Below are 17,643 nucleotides of genomic sequence, written 5' to 3'. Positions count from 1 at the left end.
GCTCTGTTTTCATACCTAGCACAGTCCTAAGGTTTTCTCTTCCTATTACTCTACTGTCCTTATTTATCGTTTTTTATTTTTGAGTTTTCGTCCAAACAGATACATACCAAAAGTACCAATCCAACAGACTGATGTCTCTGATCGTGTGTAGAGGAAGCATTATGCAATGACTCACGTGCTCAGCTACCAAGGGCCTGCTACCCATTCCTACCTAGGCTACCCGTCCTCAAGAGATACCTTATTCCTAGCAGCATAACGTTGATGTACATTTCAGTTTTCTCACTCGTGGTGGGGTTGGGGGGGGGGGGGCTGGTTATGGGAGGGGGAAGGGGAACGGGGAGAGGGTGGTCATGGAGAGGTGTAATATTCCACCTATTCTCCTCCTGTCCCGTTTCTTTTCACTTATCCCAGCTTGTACTCCTTAATCTGCCATATCCTTGACCATGACTTTTCATGGTGACCTCTCATCTGGAGGGTAAATCAGTTCCTGTACCATTGTAGTGTAATTGGTCAGATCTACTCTGTCGGTTATTCCTTCTGGTTGCCTTCATTTTATATTCTGCTGTCAACATCCATTCTGTCATTTCATTAATCCAGCTGTCTATTTGTGGGCTCCTAAGCCTGATCGAGTGCATTGCCCCACATCTTTTGGCTAATATAGCACCCAACATGGCATACCTAATTCTGAGTGTAGGAAATTGGGTTATTGTTAGAGTGAAATACCAGGAAACCCTAAATTAACCTGGGTTTACCACTTCGGTAGCTTGACACAAAAGCAATCAAGTTAACTTAAAGGCAATGTGTAAAGTATTTATGAAATTCTTCAAATAGTAATAAAGTGAAAACACTTCACAAGAAAATTCCCACACCAATTTAGAAAAATATGATAAAATCTAAACAATTTGACACCAAAACAATAATCTAATTAGTAGAACCGTAGATGTACAAATTTAAATATTTAAGTAAAAATAGTGCTTAAAAGGAGAAGGCTCCAGCTGTGGTTATCTGGTCACACTGGACTGGGACAAAATCACAGGCTCCAGCTGACCACGATGAAGCGCAGGCTGGCTAAGGGACCAGGTTATGCCGACTGAATAAAGTACCTTATATTCTGGTTGCGGAGCATTGCGAGATCCCTTATTAAGGATGTGTTGCACATCGGTAAGTTGGAGTAAGTGATGGCTCTGCCCCTCTATCAAGTCACAGATTGCCCATCCTGCCAACACCTATTCCCCCTTTGTCTCATATTGTGTGAGAGTAATATTCAAAGGCGAACTTTCAGCTACACCTAGTCATGTGACCTAGAATGCAGGGTACTGACACCAAATAGTTGGGAGAAGAAAATGCCAACTTTTTAAAAGTGCCATATTCAGAATTGTGACTTACAATGTGACTTTCTATTCTCCAGTATTTGTAGTGCATGGCTACCCGAAATCTTGCTTCCCAGCGCTATCGGACTGGTTGCAGTAAGTGAGTTAAAAAGACTCAAAAAAATTAGGTTTGAAACTCATAAAGTTGTCCTCCATTCTGAGGCTGGTAGCCAGAAAGATCCAGAGCTTGGGTGCGAGATAAGCAAAAGACCAGCCTCCACTTCTAGCTCATATGATTCTATAGACAAAGAGCAGCTCAAGGTTGTTTGATCGCAGAGCCCTATTGGCATGGTTGGGGGGGGCCAGTTGTTGAAAAATAAATGGGCCTGTGTTGCTCTTTGCCCAATGTGCGATGCATAGTGCCTTAAATTGTACTCTGCAACTTGTGGCAGCTAGTAAAGAGTTTTGAGCGCAGCACCAACTGATTGTGTAATCTGAAGCTTATTTGTTACTGGCTTCGGGCTGCCTCATTAAAGCGAATTGCTATAATCTAGCTAAGAAAATATTAGACTTTGGATAACTATTCTAAGTGATTCTTCTGGGAGCTATTTCAGGACCTTTCCCAGGGCTCTAAAAAGTCCGAAACAGCTGCCAGACACCAATTTGCTTGGGAGGCCATGCTTAGCTTGTTGTTCATGGTCATCCCTAGACTCTTTACTTCTAACTTAGAGTATGGGCTCTCTCCTAGGGGAGATGGCCAGATTATCTGATCCCAGAGCATTGGGTTGTTCCCCAAGACCTCGCAGGGCTTTAAGAATCCACTCACTCACTCACTCGCTATGGCGATTCAGATTTAATCAATACAAGCTATTTTTAGGGCTTATTCACCCTTTCTGTTGAGCTGACAAGTGTTCAGTTTGCTCACAAAGTGATAGCAATAAAGATGCCTTTAAATCTAATCCTGTTATTTTATCACATCACATTTGGTCAGCATTCAGAGACAGAGGTCCAAAGTTAGTTTGTCTTCCTACAAATTCTTTTCTTTCTGTGACTGTTAGAGGATTTTGTAAAGTGAACTGTCTGACAATCGCGCTGTGCAAAGCATGTAAAATGAAAGGCTGTAAGATTTCAAGCTTATTTTCTAACGCAACACTGAAATAGCTAATAAGTGAACTGTTCAAACATTTCAAATATACTTCACTAGTTCTAAAGACACATTTTTGTAATTCTGTGGTTTAAAAAAAAAAGATTTTTTATAGGATCAAAACAAATCCGTACACTTTACCTGATGTTATGCAAATTTTATATAGTTTTGCTGAAACCCAATTTCCAAATATTGTTTATGCACTATATAGTTTTATCAATTTAAATACATATTAGTAGGAACTTTTTGTGGCTGTTTTAATGGAAAATTTGCTATCTGTGAGTGACAAAGCACTAACACATCATGTTTTTAGTAATATATCTATGAAAAGTGAGTTTTTAAACATGAATGGGAAAATATTCCTCATCAGATGACAATGCTATTAGTGAACTAAGAGGCAAACCAGGGGTCATGTGTATTATACATGGAGCAAACGTTTAGTCTAATAAATAAAGGTTTTTTTTGTACAGCAGAAATAGTGAACTTGCATATTTGAAGGTGCTCTCTTATGTGATAATGAAGAAAATGGCGCCTCCATAAGACAAATATATATATATTTTTGAAAACCTTTATTATAGCATTCAAAAAAATACAGGCATGGGCCTACAACCGCGGGGGCTGGCCGCTAGATAGAGTAAGACCACCGATATTACAGTACTACACAGCCCATCAGCTGACAACCCAGAGGTTCGGCGGCGATTCAGTACAAGACTGGTATAAGAATGCATAATTAAGTTACAGAATGAGTCAAAGGTTTCATTTTATATTATATGAGAGAGGATTGAGGTGACGGGTTTTTAGGAACCCGGTGGTGCCAGGGGATAACACCCGAAGACCTCTGAGTTCTCCCTGTTCCGGACCACAGAAACACAGAGTCTTCTAGGTGAAGTCAGAGATTGAGTTTTATTGGCTGCAACCAAGTAACAAGTGTCCTAGAAGTACAACAGCACGGGATGTAAGTTCTCAGGAGACTGTTCGTTTTTACAGACCCAGCCTTCTCCTTTTATACAAAATATTACACTTCAGGCAAGAATTCTTTGTTTTACGATGCAACCATATACATATTTGTTCAAAAAAAGAAAAAGCACAGTCATGACGGCCAGCCTATAATTTCGTGTGTACGGTTAGTGATAGATTACCCAGCTCGGCCAAGAACTACCATCAGATATCGATGAAACCCCAATAAACTCGGGCACCTCCTCATCGTAAAACTGGCCATAAACAAGAGACATGGACAGGTGTATTTGTGTGGATAACATGGTTTGTATGTAGTGAATGGTTTATGGCATGTTGTGCCTTGATGCTATCTTACTTGGCCACTGGGCGAGGGACTGCCCGGACAGGTTTTGGCTGGAGGCAGTGGAGTCAGTTCGGCCAGGTCATGGGGGAGTCAGCTAAGGTGGACGTGTCCTTTCAGATCAAGCTCGGCCTTAAACAATTGACTATATGAGGGCAAGCCATAAGATGGATGCCGTTCACAAAATGGAGTCCGAGGGTTCAGAACGGAAACCACGATTTAAGGGTGATGGCATCACTCAATCACGACGCAAATGCATGGGGATAATGTCCTAATCATTACCGGTCTGCCGATACCAAATTCGTCATGGTACGATGATATTTTGTGACACGAGTGTTGGGCCTCGGTACCATATTACAGCAGGGTCCAGAATTTCAGAACCACAGACCCTCCTTTTGCCCTCATATTAGGCAATGACTCATGCTAATCTGAGTCCAAATCTGTATTCATGAAGTCATGGAGATGCTGCTGTAGCATCATTCTGTTGCTCAATTCGTCCCTTGACACAGGCTTCCTTACACATGATGTAGCACAGAGGCCACATATTGCAGGAGCGCACTGCACAAACAGGCAGAACATAAACAGAATGGCTAAGATCATCCCAATGAATATCAGAGTTTTCCATCCCCAGGCAGAGATCAGTTCCCAGAACCACCCTAGCAGGGACCAATTCCCTTTATCCACGTGAAGGGAATCGGAGATTTTGTGCAGTTTGGAGATGGCCTGGTACACTGTCGGAGCATTATCAGGGATGAAAATGCAGCAACTGGATTGGATCACTCTGCACACACCACCACGGTCTGCAAGTATGATATCTAGGGCAACCCTATTTTGAAGAGTCATAAGTCGGTCCGACTGGAGCTCAGCAGTCAAGTTACTAAGGGCACCGGCCGTTTCGGTCACGGCGGATTCAACTACCCTCATCAACTGGCGAATGTTCCTGCTGTTCACCATAGGCCCCCAAAACGGCAGAAAACCCTTTGCGAAGTCTCCAAACTCTTGACCCGCAGTGTCGTCTTTACTCACGACACCCCTAACTGTCCTTGTCCGATGGTAATTTGCCTCGGCCGTGTAGGTGGGTGGCAGCAGAAACGAGATAAAACAGGTGCCCGATAAGTCAGGGGGCAACCATGTATACGCTCTATCGTGGCAGACAAAGTAAGTACCCTTAGCTGCTAGCAATGAAGGGGAGGTCTGAGACGAGAAAACGTAAGTCTCAGTGCAGACACTCTTTCCCAACTGAGCTCTAGGGTTGTTGCCATTTCCCTGCAGACATAAGTGACCTTGGTGGGGTACTATCCAGACTGGGGAGGATTTCTTTGCTTTCAGACTCTCAGCCAAGGAAATTCCATATTGCGTTATATTCCATCTGCTGTAAGGCATCAATTCATCTCTGGGGATCGTTTTGTATGTGTCGACATCCCTACTCCTATTCCTAATTCCCGCCACTAGTGCCTTGTTGCTTGAGTTTTTCCCTGGAACATATGGTTCGAGGGCGAACAGGAACATTGCTCTAAATGCCCACAGAGAACCATGGTAACCAAATGGCAGGACAAAATACGGAATACCCTTATCTGTTGTGTGTGGCATAAGTCCACATACCCAACAGTTTGTGGTGTTAATTACAGATTGGTGCTGGTGTAGGAGTTGGACGAATGAATTATTTACAAATTCTAATCTTCTGGCAGACTCGTGTTCAGGCAGAGGGTGGAAAGAATGTGGGGAGACAGTAGGAGGAGGTGTGGGCTGAGCGTTGTGTACAAAGGTAACTCGAAAGATGAACAGAGCATAGCCAACTAAAAACATTATTATGCTACACAACATTAAAATGTATATTACTAAAAATCGTTTTCTTGCCATCACAGAGCAAACTCTCTTTTCAAAGTTCATAGATCTAACACGTCTTTCTACCCTTGGAAACTCCATCCTCTAATTGCTGCCCGCGGTGGGAGATTGATTCTGCTAAGGAGTGCTTTCTGTTCAGCCCAGGGTAATTCCCTTAGACCAACCAGAACCGTTGACCTAAACGTCTCCAGCTGCATTCCCCAGACTGTCAACCGCGACCCTAGCAGCAGAACCGGATGGCGGTTCGAAAATCAAAAATGAGCAAGTTCCCTGGGCGAGAGAGCTGCAAAACCAAAAATAGTTCTTGGTGGGGGGGAAAGAAAAATCTTATTAGTTTACTTTTATTAGTCCGTTTTTCTTGGCCTCAGATTATACCGTTGTTTCCCAGGTACGGTGTTGTCTTCAAACAAAGTTTCAGGTTCTGTAGTGTCCAACTGTATTGACGGTGGCACAAATCCTTGCAGAACTCGGTCGCTCTTCTTTTCCGTACCAGTTCCTTTCAAACGTGCATCACTGAAAGGCACGAAGCGGGGCACAGACTCAGTCTCTGAGTCAGCAATTCCCTCCTGGACCCATCGGTCATATGGTAGGGGCAGCGGGACCCGTTTGCAATGGGCGCAGTGCACCTAATTTTTTTTCCCGTGGACACGTACTGCAGAGCGGGTAGTTAGCAGGACTTGAAAGGGTCCGGTCCAACGAGGCTCCTAGTTCTTGGTTCGCCTGAAGTTCCGCACTAGGACCCAGGAGCCAGGTTGAATGGCGTGGCCTGGATCATCAGACGCTGGCGGAGAGGAGCTGTGGACCTGTTGGTGTAAAACACGCAATTTAGTTGTCAATTCGTGCAAATAGTCAAGCAGTACAGGGTGCTCTATCTCACTTAGTTTCTTGGGCCTTGGCACGCCCCAGACGTTGGCTGGGCGGCCAAATACAATCTCGTGGGGGCTAAGTCCTAGCCTGGAATGGACAGTCATTCTGGTAGACAGGAGTGCTAATGGCAGGGCGTCAGGCCATTTAAGACCTGTGCTGGCTTGCATCTTGGCCAATTTTAGTTTTAACGTCTCGTTGTAGCACTCTACTAATCCGGCTGATTGGGGGTGATTTGCGGCGTGGAATCTCTGGTGTAAGCCTAGACATTCACACACTCTCTACATCACTCGTCCCACGAATTCACTTCCATTATCACTCCAGACAATTCTAGGCATACCATACCTAGGGAAGAATTCTTTGACCAGGGCTTTGGCAGTTGACAAGGCAGTGTTGTCCTTAAGGGGATACGCTTCCACCTACCTGGAATAGGCGCAAACAACAACAAGCACGTATTTCAGATTGTTGCACCTCTCCATGTGGATGAAACCGAGCTGCAAAACCTCGAACGGATACGTTGGAGGCACAAAATGACCAGCTGGAGTTGGAGTTCCCCTACCGGGATTGTAGTTCAAACACACCATACAGTTCTTGACCACATTCTCTGCACATTTTGGGATGCCACTATTCTGCCATACTGGGGCCAACAACTTACAGATTCCTTTCACACTGATGTGAGCCATCCCATGAGCCATCGTCACCACTGCAAGCACATACGCGTCGGGTAACAGCCATCGCTGATGTTCAGACAATTCGACTCAACAACCATTCGCATCCAATCTACCCTTACTTTCTCTCCATTCATTCACCTCTTTCTCAGTCGCCTCGGACTGTATGGACTTCACACTTTCAATAGTGTCTTCACACATACCCACATCAGCAATCCATCTCGCAGGACCCACAACGTACATTCGACTCATTGTGTTCCTTGCAGTCTCTTTCGCAACTTCATCTGCAAATGCATTCCCACGACCAACATCATCTTGAATCTTTCTGTGTGCACTGCATTTTACAATCGCGACTTGTAGTGGCAAGGTCAGTGACTCGAGAAGCTCGTTAACTAGCTGACCATGCTGTATCTTTGCACCGTGCGACGTCAGGAACCCACGTTCACGCCACATTCGTCCAAAACTATGAGCCACGCCAAAGGCGTATTGGCTATCAGTATACACATTCACTCGCTTTCCTTTTGCCAACACACACGCTCTTGTAAGTGCAATTAACTCTGCTGCTTGCGCAGAATTATGGGGCATACGTGCAGTTTGTACAATCGTGTGCAATGTTGTCACCGCATATGCTGCAGTCTTATCACCATTTGGCAACTTGAAGCATGAACCATCAACCCATAAAGCATCATTACATTCAGGAAGGGGAGTGTCCAATAAGTCTACTCTCCCTTTTGTCTCTTCTTCTGTCCTAAAACAGCAATCATGTTTTTCGACCTCATCTGTCTCTGCTGGAATGGGCAATAACGTGGCGGGGTTGAGTGTATCGCACCTCTTTATGTGAATGTGACTCGCTAATAGTGTCAGCTCATAACTTGACAGTCGAGCACTAGTTAAGTGCTGTGTCTTCGTTCTGTTTAGCGAAATGTCTACTGCATGTGGGACCATAACGATCAGAGTGTTATTCATTACTAACCCAGCAGACTGTCGAATACAGACAGCTGTTGCAGCAGTGGCCCTCAAGCAACTTGGTAATGCCTTAGCTACAGGATCTAGAGTCGCGTAAAAGTACGTGCATGGACGCTGTTTGTCCCCAAAGGATTGTGTCAGGACTGATAATGCGCAACCTTCCCTCTCATGAATGTATAATGTGAAAGGCTTACTGTAGTCGGGGTTGCCCAACACAGGAGCCGAACACAATGCATCATGCAACTCGTGAAAACTCTTCTGACAATCTTCAGACCAAGGCATGGGATTGGGTGTATCCTTACAGATTAGGGCTAGCAAAGGTTTAGCCAACAGCGAGAAATTCGGTATCCATTGTCTGCAATACGATGTTATGCCCAAGAAAGCACGCACTTCTCTCTGTGTCCTTGGGACACTCAATCTTGCAATTGCCTGTATTCTCTCTGGGGTCAGCTTCCTTCCCTCCTTCGATAAGATGTGATCTAAGTAGGTCACTTCTTGTCGACAAAATTGCAATTTTGAAAGAGAGACTTTGTGCTTCATGTCACATAAATGACGCAACAATGACAATGTGGCTTCCTTGCAAATTTCTTCAGTATCTGCAGCGATCAGCAAATCGTCTACGTACTGAATGAGAGTCGCACCATCAGGTGGAACAATCGTGTCAAGTTGTGATTTCAGAGCCTGACTGAATATCGATGGACTTTCACAGTAGCCCTGAGGAGCGCATTTGAAGCGGAAGCTTCGTCCTCCTAAATTGAAGCCAAAAATATCTCTGCTCTCCTCAGCAATCTGGATGCTGAAGAAGGCGTTCTTCAAATCAATCACCGAGAACCAAGTGGCTGAAACTGGCACCATAGTCAATAGGGCAGTAATGTCAGGAACAACTGGAAGCTGTGGCACAACAATCTTGTTCACTTCTCTAAGATCAATCACAAATCTGTACACAGGGGGTTGTGAAGGATCAGTACGCTTTAAAACAGGCAAAATAGGACTGTTACAAATGTTGCCTGTTGTCTCTTCAATGACATCTTTCTCAATCAGATCGTAAATGATCGCTAACAACGCCTTTTCACATTCGCTAGAGATCTTGTATTGGGGAATACGTGGCAACCTAACATTGGCTCGCAATGTAATGACATATGGCGCTATCTCCAAAAGACCCACGTCATTAGAACCAGTAGCCCAAAGTATATCTGGAAGAGATGACAATTCTGTTGGAATATTCTCCTTTGACAAATACATTGGTGAAACCACTTTCTTACCTAGGGTAAGTTCTACTCCCGAAGGAGAACAGTACAAAGTCGCATATAATCTCTTTAACAAATCCAAACCTAACAAGTTTTCGCCACAACCTGTTGTAAGAATGAGGGGTGCTTCCAATTCATATGGGCCAACAGAAAGGGGCATAGGACTAGAAATCGGGTTTCTAACCGGGGCGCCAGAAAAACCTACTGAGACATTCATTTCGCCAGACAAAGGTGCGCCAGGAAGTTTTGAGTGCATAATCAAACTTTTTGTAGCACCAGTATCCAGAAGAAAAGGCTCTGATACTCCTGATGTAATCACCTCAACATAAGGTCCATTCTGATCTACTGGAACTGAAACAACTCCCTCTCTTTGTCCATGGCTGTCCTAGCAATTATTATCCTCATTCTCATTTTCTGCGTAATAATCATCAGCATAGTACTGAGCTGACCTGGAAGACGCATTATTCTGCTGGTCAAAGCTGTTCATGGAATTCTGAGGCGGAAAAGAAGTAGTATTTTGGGGGAAATTTCCACGGCCCCTACCCCTAGGAGCCTGTTGAACACCTCTACCTCTTGCACCAGAAACACCATTTAAACGTCGCAATAAAGCTGGACAATTATTCTTGAAATGACCCTCTTCCTTGTAATACGCACACTCATTCGGACCATACGGTAAACGCTGTTGAGAAGACTCATGTCTTTGTGATTTTCTCGAATACTGCTGTTGTTGCTGATAATCAGGCTGACCAGCTGTGCGAAGCGGATAGGCTTGCTGGAGAAGGACTTTAGTTTTCAAATCTTTTGTCTTTTTGTCTGCCTTATCTAGTTCGTCTTTGCGTCTATTTTTGTAGTACTGGACTGTGGCTAAAATCTGTGCTGACGTGGAAACGGCCCAAGCACTCTCTGAATGTTTCAGTTTATTACATAGTTCAGGAAGCAGATTATGTACGAACTTATCTACAAACAATCTCTGGCCACCCTCGGTAGCCATATCCTGATCACTATGATCGACGAAAGTCTCCTCGAACCTCGTGAAAAAGTCAGACACATTCTCATCTTTCTTCTGTTTGCACGCAGATAACTTATCCCAATTTACAAGCAATTCAGGCATTAAAGTCTTCATATAGGTAATAATTCTACCAGGAAGTTCAGCTACTAGAGGCTCAGGCTTAGAGCCACCAACTTGTCTAGCATCAGCAGTAGTGATATTAGCCCACGTATCACCTAGTTCTTGATCATGATCTGCATGACGGATCTTACTCCATAAGGGCTGTGGAACAACATTCCCGAACAACATGTCTACATCTGCTAAGTTCATTATACATGAACTGGCAGTCTGTGATAACTCCTTATAGTATCCTGCAGGATTTTTACGGGGATCAGGCAATGTCTGTTTGAGTGCTAAAACTTCAGATCTTTTCCAGGGGACATGTACCCATACACGCTGGAAATGCGGTGGAATTGGTGGATTTGCATTCGCATCACCTTCCCTCCAAACTGGAGGAACTTCTCTCATGGGGTACTGTCGCGCCTTTTTCCTACATGACATGTCATCCTCATACAGTGATCTAGAGACGTTTCCCTTACTCCTATAAGATAACAACAAATCTATTGCTCGTTCAATATCTGCACCTACAATCATGCCTTCATAGAACTTGAAACGCATACGGAATAATTCCTTCATTTTACGTTTTGGATCATTTGTCTCCAAATCTTCGCAAAGATATACACACATCTCTTCGAATACATATCTGAGTGGGTGCGTCCCATTGACGGAAAACTTCCATAACAGACTGAACATCATACTTTACAGTATCAATAACCCATTTCCGTGCTAACTCATTCAGTACTTCTCTTTCCTGATAATCAGGCAGTTGACTACGCAACTGTCTACGTCCTGTTTTAGGGGTCGTCTTAGGCGACCCAAAGAAAGGTGAGAACAGACCAGTGACAGTACTTGCCACTCTCTGTCGAACAGAAGGAGAAGCTTGCGGAGAGGCAGATGTGCCAGAAAAGACAGGCTGATGTAAAGAGGAAGTCGAGGCAATGGCAGAGGAAGTCGAGGCAGTAGCAGAAGTGGTATCATGATAAATAGTTGGAGCGGTAGGCAAAGACGTAGGAAAAGTAGATGGAGTATGTAGCAAAGGCGGCGGCCCTTGAGAGGGCTTCGCCGGAGAAGTAGGAACCAGCTGAAGAGGAGCTGGTGTTTGTGCAAGAGCTGCATTTCGTGCGCCGGGGCGCGGTATAACAAAGCGCTTCGGGGGTGCAGTAGCATCTAGCGCATATGGGGGTGGTGAACTCAGTAAATGGGACATTAATGGATCCTTCTCTGATGTCTCTTTTGAACCTTGTCCTTCATGTGGCAACATCGGGTAGCATTTATCTACTGCTAACTTCTTGCTTCTGAGCATTTGGTTACTCTCTTGTTCTTCCTCATTATCTCTGTGTGCAATGGCAGCTTGCACCGTTGACATACCTCTTTTATTTTTCTTTGCTAATTTCATTTCTATCTGTTTGGCTTCTTTGCGCCATAAGCGAAAAGAGTCAAACATCGCCGGCCGGGCTTTCTTCTTAAAAGGTTTGACCTCGAGGTTATCTAAAATTTCAGCGTCAAAGCTACCATATTGGGGCCATTTTAAAACACCATCCTTTCTGGTGTATTTTATCCACACTTCATTTTATGTGATAGGACCTACTCTATGCTTTATATAGAGCTCATATGTTGGAGTTCCAATCGGAGGAATCGGACACGAATCCTCTAATCGGGAGTCCTTACTACAGCCAAGACAAAACAAGTTTCCAAGTCTGCTAAGACCAGGCATCTTCGCTCACTAGTCTAGCTTCAAACTTCAAAGGATTATTAAATACGATATTTTCGTGAATACACGAATCCCTTGGTTTTGGCGCTTGCAAGTTCCAAACAAGGTGTATCTCAAGGATACCAAAACTAAGAATCAAACTAAGGACTGGGAGACGCTCCACTTATACTTAACTGAAGTATTGATGATCGATGACATCACTAGAAGACTCGTCTATCGTTTCGCTCTACCAAAGATTACTGGGTCCAAAACAGGGTGATAGTCAGGGCAGCAGTCCTTCGTAGCCGTCGGGACGCGGGGAACCTCGCAGCAAAGACCTTCGGAACCACGTCGACATACAGGGGTCGCTGAAGTGGCTGGCCGTCCTCTGGAATTTTCACACGAAGCTCCTCACGAACATCTGGCTTGGACCGATACCGCTTGATACCGCCCCGAGTTGGGCGCCAACTGAGGTGCCGGGTTTTTAGGAACCCGGTGGTGCCAGGGGATAACACCCGAAGACCTCTGAGTTCTCCCTGTTCCGGACCACAGAAACACAGAGTCTTCTAGGTGAAGTCAGAGATCGAGTTTTATTGGCTGCAACCAAGTAACAAGTGTCCTAGAAGTACAACAGCACGGGATGTAAGTTCTCAGGAGACTGTTCGATTTTACAGACCCAGCCTTCTCCTTTTATACAAAATATTACACTTCAGGCAAGAATTCTTTGTTTTACGATGCAACCATATACATATTTGTTCAACAAAAGAAAAAGCACAGTCATGACGGCCAGCCTATAATTTCGTGTGTACGGTTAGTGATAGATTACCCAGCTCGGCCCAGAACTACCATCAGATATCGATGAAACCCCAATAAACTCGGGCACCTCCTCCTCGTAAAACTGGCCATAAACAAGAGACATGGACAGGTGTATGTGTGTGGATAACATGGTTTGTATGTAGTGAATGGTTTATGGCATGTTGTTTCGTGTGATTAGAGGAGCACTCACTTGTTTATATTCCTCTTGATTATACTGTGATTACTATTTATACAGTTTAAACTCCAAGCGTGCAGCTGAGGTAGCACGTCTGCCCTATCACGTGCCCAATCTTTGACTACCTTATCTTAAGTGTGAATGACACTTAACCTTAGCGCACTGTTGCTCAAAGGTCTCAATGAAAAATTCGATTTTTCATGTTTTCTATGATTACCCTTGACTTTGTCCCTGCACCTGAGTATGTTGTCTGTGACTTGTACTACCATATTGTATTGTATTGAATTTCATGCATTCTGAGGCACACTTTATTTATTTATTTTTTTGATCACTTTATTTTTCCCTTTCACAACTTTTCGTGTAATCTAGTGGTTTGGTCTTCATTTTTAGCCATTACAAGATGGCACGGGTTAGCATCAGTAGATTGAAGTTATGAGTCCGTTTTCTATGTCTTTGGACGCTGTTCCGTGTATAGAACCGGCGAGGTTTGTTCCCTCGCATTCATTGTTCCCAGAGAGAGTGATCGAGAGACAAACAGAGAGGAGTTTCGTTGTACATGTCGAGGAAGTCTTACAAGGTGAGCGTGCTGCGCTGCAGCAATGGTGTCATTGACATCTGTCAGGGTTAGTTTTTCTCCCGACTGATAGACATTGGTTTCTTCGTCATTTTTAGGTTGAATATAGAAGCGCTGGGTGCAAAGTAAAGTATCTTGAATATTGGAGTTCAAGACAAGGTAACGTACTGCGCCACTAGTTTGTGTTGATGTTTTGGACCGTAGACATTGTTCCAGCTATTAGGGTGGAAACATGAGTTAGAGTATATGTTCTGTTTTTGTTTTTACAGAAGGATATAGCGCTTGAGGAGCGCGAATGTAGTAAGTTTTGTTTCGGTGTCATTCTGACACATGCACTTAGGTGGTGGTGAAGGTTTTTCTCTTACTGGAGTGATGATGCTCCACTTTTTATTATTTTTCTTGTGCCAAAAGACTTGAGTGATAGCATTGTATTCCACATTATATCTTTTCAGGCCCCCGACGAAGAGCTGCCCATAGCTCGAAATGCATTGGGCATATACAGATGAAATGTTATGATTCACAAAGAAACTGATATTGAAGTTTTTGAACATTTTATTATAATCATGTGTTGTGTTTGATATATAACGAAAACATGTTGTGTTTATTTGCAATGTTTTGAAAAAATTTTTTTTGAAAAAATCACTAAAACCATTTTTGAAAACGCATTTAAGAGTGTTTATATAATTTGTAGCGTGTTGAGCGTTAGAGCAACAGTGCGCTAAGGTTATGGCATGTTGTGCCTTGATGCTATCTTACTTGGCCACTGGGCGAGGGACTGCCCGAACAGGTTTTGGCTGGAGGCAGTGGAGTCAGTTCGGCCAGGTCATGGGGGAGTCAGCTAAGGTGGACGTGTCCTTTCAGATCAAGCTCGGCCTTAATCAATTGACTATATGAGGGCAAGCCATAAGATGGATGCCGTTCACAAAATGGAGTCCGAGGGTTCAGAACGGAAATCACGATTTAAGGGTGATGGCATCACTCAATCACAACTCAAATGCATGGGGATAATGTCCTAATCATTACCGGTCTGCCGATACCAAATTCGTCATGGTACGATGATATTTTGTGACACGAGTGTTAGGCCTCGGTACCATATTACAGCAGGGTCCAGAATTTCAGAACCACAGGATCAGGCGCCATACAATCAAACCATATAATGCGGGGGACAGGGTAAGAAACAGGATAGACACATAATAACCACTGTGGTGGAGAATCGGCGCCAAAGGATACAGATCGATGCAAATGAACACACAATATGCATTCCATGTTGCGCCAATTCTCGGAGCCTGCCCACCCGAAATCGGATATCAGGAAAGCATGAGCACTAGATACAAGCATACAATAAAAGTCCGAATGATTCATAGCTATACTGATCCTTAAGAAAGAAAGGAAGGGAAAAGAAAGGCCATAGAAAATAAAAAAGGCAAAAAAAAAAAAAAGTCCAGCCCCCCACCCTGCACCCCTGCAGATGGCTACAGCCTAACCCCACTAGCAGCGTGCCTGTCGCCCCTAATAACTAAAAGCCTAAAGGAAGGAAAAAGAATGTAGGAGGGCATAGACATTCGGGATCCCAGCCCCTTTAGACCCCCCGCTAGATACAGCCACCCCCTATCAGTAAAAGAACACTTATGACAACACTATAGAAGAGAGTAGAGGGTACCGGAAAACACCGCCCAGCCTCTTAGAGTAAGCAGTTACAGGTCGAACACTTGTGAAAGTCACTCCTACCCTTCCCGACCTAGTCAATCCTAACCTTGGCCCTTCCGAACAAGAACACGGACCCCTCCCGTCTAGACCCAAAGGCACACAAAGAGGTAATAAAGGAGAAAAGAGTCATCAAAAAGAAATCCATGGCGACTCACAGGCAGTAGGTCCACAGGAACTTTAGACGCTGAAGACCTCTCCCTCCTGGCTGAACAGTCCCAATGTATTCTGCACAGGAGCCTTAGAGTCACTAAGAGAGGAGAAGACGACCACAAAGTGAAAGGAAAGTCACAAACAAAAGTCTCCGGGAGGGGAACGCCTTTTGATATCTCCAGAGCCGGTAGCGGCGGAAGGTTCGGTGATACCATATCATCCTCGGGAACACCGTCTCCCAGGGCATCATCCGATGGTTCCAATGCCGGTTTCCTCACGGGGCTCTCGCACAGTCAAAATGACCATGGTTTGAATGGCTGCAGATTCCAGTTTCAATCGTAAGTCCGGGTCTACCAGGAGCATCTCTGATAGGCGCGAGTCCAATTTGCTCAATAAGACATCAACCTGTGATCGAAACGCCCAAATGTCCGCCAGTACTGACTTCAGCGATGACTCATGCATCGTTCGATCCACGGTCTCATACCCGATATCAGTCCCAATCACCTCTCCGCGTGAATCCGACATCCTCGGGAGGGGACAAACAGGATCGCGAACATGCAGATGCGGAGGGTGACCGGTCTTTGCTCGCAGCTACGGTCCACACGTTAAGGCCGCAGGCCAGAGGCCCCGAATCACGAACCTCGGCGGCCCCACTTACCGGGTCCGCGGGACGGGGACCCCACTCACAGCCAGCAATAAGCAGGATCACTCCTCCATCGATAATGAGCTATTGAAACGATCGCCGCCAAATTCGGGCTTAAACAAAGCCTCCACTCCAGTTGACCGGACCCAGCCTGGTTCTTCTGGCCAATGTTGTTGCACTGCAGCCCGGCTGTGAAAGTACTCGAGGCCCCGGTTTCACCGCTGGAGCAGGCCGCAAACTTCAACACAACAGAACTTCTTCCAACAAGCCGATAAAAGTTTCCGGATTTCACCATCGGGGTGCAGAACAGTTCATGCACACAGAGACCGGGCGTAAAGTCAGGATAATGCACAGGATATCGCGGCGGGTTACGGAGGTCGGCAGAGCCGGGAGCCTAAGCAGCCATCTTGTTTGCTGACGTAGCTCCTCCCATAAGACAAATATTTGCCTAGGATCACAAAATGTGAGACCAGTTCATGAATGAAGTACATTACAGTTTGGTTGAGTAGATTACTCAAGTTACTAGACCCGGAGGTCTAGTAAAGTGTTAGTTTTTCGAGCCCTGCCTCAGTTTTTCCACCTTTCAACTTTAGACAGCTGGCTGCGATACACTCCAACACCTTTTTTATGCAGCTGTAGTGTCTCCTTGAAAAAGAGTCCATGTCTGGTGATAACTTCATGATCAACTGGGTATCATCTGCGTAAGATACCATCTGATAGAGGGCGGGGATAAGATGTGCCCCGCGGTACACCACATTTCAGCTGGCGGTTGGATGAAAATAAAAAGGCCCCTAACCTGGAAGCTGCGTTTATCCAGAAATGAGGATTCCATTAAAGAGGATTTTAAATTACAATTCCTTAGACACCAAACAAGATATGTCTACTTGCTCCCTAACAAACAAACGTGATCACTTATTAAATGTATCCTAAATAGAAGGGGGATCCCCAATTGATTAACAGGCAGGTAGGCGGGGAAAATACATAATGACAAGTCAGAGGAAAAACCTGCCTAAGAACATTCAATCATATGCCTAACTAAGAGGTCATTCAATACATAACACAATGCCACCCAGGACAGACCAAGGACCTTTCAATACAAATGTATAAAGAATTTATTAGGTCACATAGATCATCTTCAGTACATGAATATCAAACCACATAGTGGATAATTAAAATTAGATACCAAAATACTTCATACAGTCCCACATATAAAAAAACAACTATCAGATCATCATACATACCAGAATTGCATACAAACCATATCACATACATACAACATATCAAGAGTACATAGCAGCCTCAGGCTAATCACGGTGTTACAAATGAAGACAAATCATTGGGGAGGTGGAAAAGAGATCAGTCTCCATATCCCCAGTGGAAAAACGCTAACACGCGTTTCGGTGTCTGGCCCCAGCCGGGGCTACACCTTCATCAGGGCG

At 44.6% G+C, this 17,643-nt stretch overlaps 1 protein-coding gene across 1 annotated transcript in view; it reads left to right on the top strand.

The window, feature by feature from the left end:
* The window catches only part of MRPL3 (mitochondrial ribosomal protein L3), a 271,984-nt gene that overhangs the window by 38,514 nt on the left and 215,827 nt on the right, over window positions 1–17,643 (top strand). The window lies entirely within an intron of this gene.

The sequence above is a fragment of the Lissotriton vulgaris genome, chromosome 10 (assembly GCF_964263255.1).
Source record: "Lissotriton vulgaris chromosome 10, aLisVul1.2, whole genome shotgun sequence".
NCBI lineage: Eukaryota > Metazoa > Chordata > Amphibia > Caudata > Salamandridae > Lissotriton > Lissotriton vulgaris.
Note: the sequence above shows the minus strand (reverse complement) of the source record. Positions and strands in the feature narration are given on the sequence as shown.